We start from the raw sequence: 7995 nt of genomic DNA on the forward strand, positions 1-7995 counted from the left end.
CCACGAATTCGTGATCAACCCCCTGACCTGTGTGATGAAAATACATCGATTTTAAAGGAAAACTTTGAAATTTCAGTTTTAACTTGATAGGAAAAACGTCAGAGTTTTAAAGTTAACTTCACTGCAAAAAGTGCGTGCAGCTGAGTTGCTTCTCTTTCAGGTTTCGTGATGGAGATTTATCTTTTAGAACTGTCTAGATAGGTCATTGCATCTATTTTAGAATAAAAAGTTTACTGACTGTTGTAGTAGCATCGGTGGTTCAGTGGTAGAATGCTCGCCTGCCACGCGGGCGGCCCGGGTTCGATTCCCGGCCGATGCACGCTTTTAGTTTTTTACTTATTTTTCATGTATTTGAATGTTTTAAGAGGTTACACTTGTGATCATTTGCTTATAATTGTCAGCCTGTACGCGGTTATAGATAGTACAAATGCACAGGATGTTTTACTAGTTGTGTATATCAGTAGCGTCACCACCTTGGGGTTGAATCGGAGGACAATTTCTGGGAAATGCCACCCATAATTTATTTAAGAGTTTGTGCGTTAGATAAATACTTCAGTTCTAAAAATTTCCCTTAAATATAGCTTAAAATTGCATATGATTTAGGACTTTTCAGCGGAAAGGGAGCCCAATATTGCAGCGCTGGAGAGTTTCTATATGAATCTAAGGCAATTTTTTCATCAAATGGGTTATTAAGTTAGGCTTGTCTTTTAATGTAAACTTTGGTTACACCTAGAGAAGTAAAATATCCGAAAATTTTGAAGTGGAGGAAAAAACCGATTTTTCGGGAAAAATTAGACAAAATGGAAAAATTGATTTTTTAATGAATAAAAATTGGGTATCTTAATAGCTGTGTCTTTCTTGGAACATATAAAGGGCTAAGCATTAAAAAATATATGCAATCCGCACATCTTCTTTTTCTGCTTGACACAAATATACATACAGGTAGGTTTAATTAGAAAAAAATAGCCTTTTTGCTTTAAAAATTTTCTTGGTCAAACACCAGAAATAAGTCAAATCGTCGTTCAACCAATAATATTGGGTAAGGTGTGTCTAATCATAACAATTACATTTTCTATTTTAGAGTGCCTTTGAAACTTGAATTAATAATAGTACTTATTGGCTTTCAAACATGATTGATATTTGGGGGGGGGGGAATGATTTCTCTTCCTTGCAGTGTAACTTTACTGTCTGTAAAATGAAAGTTATTGAGTTTTGATTTTTTCCAATTCAGGCTAAGTCTAAATCAAAACTAGATTCGTTTTTCTTTATTTCTTCAACAGAAACACCAGGCCAAAACTGCGTAATGATTTTTAAAGCTGAACCAAAATTTAAACTGGAGTTTCAGTTAACTATACGGCCGTGCTGAGCACAGTTGTAGCAAAAGTAGTCATCCGTGCACTTTTGAACAAAAATGAGTTTTTGTAACGAAGTTGTTCTCTGTTTCGTATTTTACTTAAAAAATAAAATGTTTTAGGGCCATTTAATAGAAACTTTTTTCAAAAAATCTGAAAAAAACGACATTTGAATCAAATATATGGATGAGCGAAACTTTAAAACGCAATATCTCAGTTTGAGCTCAACTGTAGATTCCATTTTTATGCTTAGCACTACAGTCATGCACTTGGTTCGCACAGCAGAAACATAGTTCTGTGATTAAAGTTATGCTTATTTGTTTCATGCAGAAGGAAAATAAATTCTTCACTAAAGATATTGGTTTTGCTAAAGAAGGTTCAGTGTGTGGAAGTTGTTTGTGTAATAGTATCATTTGCAAACCAAGACCTACATTTTTCTCAAAACTTGCAGAAAATGCAATTTTTAAAGTCTTGACAGAAAATTCATTGATATAAACAAAGCTTATCTTATAATCATTCAACAAAACACACGTATTTTGGTGCTTAGGGGAACTTCTTTTTAAATGCAAGCAGATGAGACTTTCCATGAACTCACATCTTTTTGCATTGGAAAAATAGGTTCATTGTAATCTCAAAACACGTGTCTGTAATATTTTCTGCGTATCGTCGTCAGCGTGCCCCCGTCTCACCTCCAAGAACTTTATTTTCACAACCGTTAGTCCTAAATGCTTACTTCCAGTTGGAAAAGTAGTCAAAATAAGGTGTAGAGTTACGATAGTGAAAGTTTGTAGCGAAAAGTAAAATTAGTAACTTTGTACACGGACCCTTGATCCCTTAACTTTAACTCGGACCTTTTAATCTCCGGTTTAAAATAATAAACAAAGTTTGAAATTTGAAACATTTGTGACCAAAACTCACAAATCAAAAAAGAAATTACAAATTTTAGAAGTATTACATCTGACGCATGCGCATGAGTGCACACATTTTTTCTTAAACTTTGTAAATTTAGTAGTCATTTGATTTAATGCAGGTCGTTCTTGTAAAAATTTTCCGTCACTTCAGATGAATCTTTAACGGTGTTTCTGAATAGTTGATGACGTGCATGCAGAATAAGTATACATTGAGCAAAATTGTTTTACACATAATAAACATCTGCAATTGGACGAACAAAATATATTCTATATTTCAAATTGAAAGTATAAGTATATACATCAGAAATGCTTTCATACTTCTTCTCCTTACTATAAGCGCTATTTTACGTGAAAATATCAGAAAAGGTAAAAATGTTCGATATTTGTCCAATCAGTTCTGTAGCAGAAAGCGAGAGGAAGAGGGCATCACACACGGAGAGATAGTTGTCTATTTTAGGCGGAATCCACCTTATTCGTTTCGTCAAAAACTTTCTCATTCTCTCTCTTTCTCTTTCTATACCATGTACTCGTTCCATCTTGCTCGCTTTGGTCTCGGGAGAAAAGGCAAGATGGGCTGGTCTTACGATTATTTTCAGATAGAAGCATACTGAAAATTGGGTTCGAAAGAATCCGACATGTTTGGTCACATTTTTAAAAATCAATGAAGTTCGACCTTAACGGCTTTGTTCAAGAGTACTTTTAAGTAATGTGAAATAAAAATATTGTAAAGTATAAATTTTAATTCATATTCGTCCGATTTTTAAAATGGTGGCAAAATATCGCTCAGAAATCGAATTTAAGATAGCAGTGAAGACTTTAAAAGAAAATACTGGAATGAAATGGAAAATGACGTGTTATGTGCCTATTTCTTTATTAATTGATATGGTCTTGATGCAAAAAATCATTGAAGCTGCCCACAAGATATCCATGCATGCATTTAATGTTACTTCATCCAACTTTGCCAGAAATCATTACGGTTTCCATTCTAAAATATATTTAAATTCGAAACGTAAGAGTTCTTTTTCTTATTCAACACAGAAGATATCTTATACCCTTCTTAAATTTTAAATGAAAACAACAAGAAAATCTAACTTGGATCCCACACTACTTGCTGCCGCCCGCCTTGTCTAGTGGTCAAAGAAGTCTGACTGCGATGAGTAGGTCCCGTGCTCGAATCGCGGCTAGGTCATGAATGTACTTTCTTTCTCCTGCTCTTGTCTTTTCTTTGTGTGAATGTGTTGTTATGCTGTGGTTTCTAACCCTGTACGAAACATTATGGCATGTGTGAACTTCACACCAAACTACGGTACAGTTGGAAAAGTGAAGCAGCGAGCCCAAATTTCCAGCTCGCTCAGCTGGCACACGACAACAACACTCTACTAGCTTGTACTACACCAGTAATGTATAGGGTAATTTTTTTCCAGGTATAGAACTTTAAGGTGGCAACACTGTTTGATATGTGTGCCATTTTGATAGCTGTCACTTGTTTAGTGCTCAGTTCGGTTTGCCATTTCATCATGAATAGACAACAAGGCGGTGCAACATGCCACACAGCGCGTGTCACAATTGATTTAGTGAAAGAAACGTTCGGTGAACGAATAATTTCGCGTAATGGGCCCGTGAATTGGCCGTCAAGATCATGCCATTTAACACCGCTGAACTACTTTTTACGGGGCTATGTGGAGTCTCTGGTCTGCACCGATGAGTCACAGACGATTGACGCCTTGGAAGATAACATTCGCCACCTTATTACTGACATACGGCCTCTATTGCTGCAAAAAGTGAGAAAATTGGACTTTCCAATTGGACTTTCTCCGAGCCAACCGAGGTGGCCATATGCCAGAAATCACATTTAAATAAAAATGGCAAAGAATCATCTTTCGAATAAAGCAACATTCATGGCAATTAGCAACAACTGTGTTTTATTTGAACCTAAAGTTCTCTACTTAAAAAAAAACACCTTTTATGTTTTTTGATAACCCAAAAGGATGGGCGCGTGTCATGTACACGTGTTAGAATAAGGCTTCCGTGGGCAGGTAAAGGGCAGTAACTGCACATTTTTCCTTTTTTTTTTTGCATTCCTATCATAATGTGCGTTCACTTTACTGTAAAAGCTTGCTTATTTGGTTTCCGGTTGGAAAAAAAAACACGAAAAAAACATCTAAATTCCAATATTTCCGAATCGTTAGTATTGAATCCAAAACACGTTTCTTCAAATACCTCAAAAACTCATTTCTGCAGATACTGCTGTTTACCGGCCCATGGCACTTCTTAAGTGCATAACGTTTGGTGAATAAACATCAGGGAAACAAAAGCATGGGAAAACATAAAGAACGGTACTTTCAAATGTAAGGAAATATAATGTTTTTTTTTTTAAATTTTTTTTTATTCTTTGAAACTTGGAAATGCAATTAGAAGCTATATGAAACATGTAAGAGAAACAAAAATACTTATTAATTCTGGCTTAAGAGCAGAAAAACATTCAAAATACTTTCCTCCACCTATTCTTTTCAACCGATGCTGAAAAGATGGCTTTACTAACAAGGAGATCTTACGGTCTCGGAAATTCAGATCGGGATGAAATTCAGCAGATTAGTAGTAACCCTTGATAGTTTCCATGCAGTTAAATAATAAATCGCACTAGCCAGAACATTCCGAAAAAACAGCTCCTAAAGTTTTACGTGCAGCTTATATATACTAGTAGAGATTTCTCGCAAGCAACTGCTCGGTGGCTGTGTGGTCAGCAAGCTACATTCCCGTGCAGTAAACCGTGCTCGATACCTCTCGAAGAATTTTTTTTATGTAAATTTATAAAGCAACTGTTACAGCTAATTGAAATGTGAATGGAAGATAATACTTGATTTTTAAATACGTAATGTATTTTTAATACAGAAAATAGAGAGTCATTCAATCGATTATAAGTTTAAATTTTAATTAAAACGGCAACAAAATTAGTCTAGGATTTGTTAATTTATGTATAAAATTTAACAATATAAGTTTTATGTATCAATTTTTTATTTATATACATACACCAGAATGATAATTATTATCATAAAAATATGGAAAACAAACACTGTTTTGACATCTTGCACAATGTATAAAGGAAGATTGTTTACAGCAACAATCTTTTTGTAAAAGAATCGTAGGTAAACATGTTTCATTAACATTCATGGAAATTTCTCTTTTTGTCAGAAAATTTGGAAGTATACCAAACATACCGAATCATTTCACTAAAAATTGACGATGGTAGCTGATGACAGACTATTGATTGTATTTTTATGCAGGCTTCACAGGTATTTATTTTTCTATTATTTTCAACGAGATATGCACTATTTAAAAATAGACGTCGTAAGGTCGAACTAGTGAGGTAGGTATATTTTGGAGTGAAAAAGAATTCTTCAAGTGGTATCGAACCCGGAATATTACACGGGAATCTAGTACGCTGACCACAAAGCAACAGCGCTTCTGTTTGCGTAAAATTTCTACTAGTATATTAGCTGCGCGTAAAACTTTAGGGTCTGTTTTCTCGGAATGTTCTGGCTAGTGCGGTTTATTATTTTACTGTGTGGATACTCTCAAGGTGTACTACTAACTGCCGAATTTCTACCTGAATCTCCGAGACCGTAAGGTCTCCTTGTAAGATTCTCTTCCCAAATATCGATAATTTTAGCTACGTTTCAAAAAAATCTCGCTAAATAGCGTCAACCTGATACCGAATTTGACACTAACTTTTTTCGCCAAATTCGTCACTGATTTAGCACGATACCACCAAATTGCCAGCAAAAATTAGGCGGTCAAAAGCTCGGAAATACCTTGCCATGTGGTCACAAATTTTACTTCAATTAGACATATATAAAGGTGCATTTTGGGGTGAGTAAAATGAAAATTTAGACAGAAATTAGAATGAAATTGTTTTCGCGAATACAGTACTTCCAGTATAAAGAAGTAAAATCATTGCAAAAGATGAAATTATTTTGAAGTTCTGAAGATGAAATTATTTTGAAGTTATTTTTAATCTGTTTTTTGAAATTAACTATTCAAGACTTAAATTACTCAGATTTGAAGGACAGGTAAGAAAAAAATCACGAAAATATGTTTCAAAGAGAAAGATTTAGAGAATTAAAAGCGTTTATTTGCAGCTAACCCTTTGCCTACGGAGTACATTTGAGAAAAACAGGCCAAAAATGGATTTTTTTCTTTTGAATTTTGGTCGTTATATCAGAATATTAGAGACAGATATACTTTTCAAAAATTTGTCGTGGGAGATTAGATTGGAAAGAATGAACTTTCAAGACGTTTATTTTTTGAAGAAAACACTAAGACAATGGGCTTCCAAATAGTACCTTGTAAAACATGTACATTCTTCCCTGCTGAGATATTGCTATTTAAACATGAAGAGCAACAAGTTTTTCTCATCATCGTCTGATTCTAACAGTACAAACATACTGTGGTTTGAATAAAATGAGGGATTTACTGCAAAATTACAAAAATCCGATAAACAGAACGAAACTGAAGATCTTTTCACGGGAAAATTTAGAAACATGTATTGCCATCCATTAAGAAAATGGGTAAATAACAAAATTTAATCGTCATTTAACTACATAATTTATAATCGATTAAAAAAAATAACTAACGTGAAAGAAAAACTAAGTTCAGTTACATTATCTTATAACCGTATCAGAAACACTTGGGAGTGAGTGATTTAGAAAAATATCGAAAAATGGGAATTTTTCCGAGGATTCCATTTAACCAAATCACATTTATGTAGGACTTTAATTAACGGCAATAATAATTTAAAGTTAAATTTGCAAATATATTCTTTTGCAAATTTCTAGGTGAAGGCATGCTCGCATGTACGACATTTTCATGCCAATTGAAAGAGTGAGTTTTTCTTCATAAGATGAAATTTGTGAGGTTCTTTGAGGTTAATTGGAGCTATATAGGAGTAAAATGCAAAATTCTAAAAAAAAATCGGAGCTTTTTCACGTGGTTTGTAGTGATTTCTTTCTCTTAGACCATAAAAAAACTCTTAATTAAAATTCTAAACGTAGGGTAACGGCACCAGTAACAGACTAGGGTCCAATAACAGACACTCATAAGTTTGGATTTAAATGATAAGAATTTTCGGCGGGTAAAACTGATGTTGCAGTTGCCCATAAATACAGTGCAACCAGCTAGTGTTATCAGAGTGAATTTTATGAGCCAGTTGATACTTGGTGGAAGGTTATGTACAGCCACCACGAAGTCAGCTGGTGTTTTATGTTCATTTAAATTTAATAAGGCTTTAGTTCTAAAAATAAAGAACTTTTGCATATTTCGAAGAGTAAAGGGGAATTTTATCCTCTACGCATCCTTTCCTCGTCATATCTGTTACTGGGTGTCAACAGATTTTTCAGTGTCTGCTATTGGGGGTCGAACCTTTTTTCGAAATTGAGCAAGTAAAAATAGAATTAACTAATTACGAGGATCCAGAAGCAGCCAAACGTTAGATGAGATGTAGTTGCATGAGAGAAAAATAGTTTTAAAAGTCTAAATACATTCAAAGGCTCAGAAAACAGAGTTAACCTGAGAGCGATGTTTTAAGCATGTCTTTTACTGATGCTGTTGCCCTACATGAAATTTAAATTTCCTGTGTTGCCATTTTCTTTTTGTTGAACAAATAAAAAATTTTCAGTTGGTTTTATATCAAAAATGAGGTTTCTAAAGCAGCAAATGATTTTCTATTTTCCCTC

The 7995-nt window shown here is 34.2% G+C and overlaps 1 non-coding gene across 1 annotated transcript; it reads left to right on the forward strand.

Annotated features, from left to right (window-relative positions):
- The first annotated feature begins 248 nt into the window (after positions 1–248).
- On the forward strand, positions 249–319 carry Trnag-gcc (transfer RNA glycine (anticodon GCC)). The gene has a single exon. It is a non-coding gene; the product is annotated as a tRNA-Gly (tRNA).
- The last annotated feature ends 7676 nt before the right edge of the window (positions 320–7995 follow it).

The sequence above is a fragment of the Uloborus diversus genome, chromosome 7 (assembly GCF_026930045.1).
Source record: "Uloborus diversus isolate 005 chromosome 7, Udiv.v.3.1, whole genome shotgun sequence".
NCBI classification, from domain to species: domain Eukaryota; kingdom Metazoa; phylum Arthropoda; class Arachnida; order Araneae; family Uloboridae; genus Uloborus; species Uloborus diversus.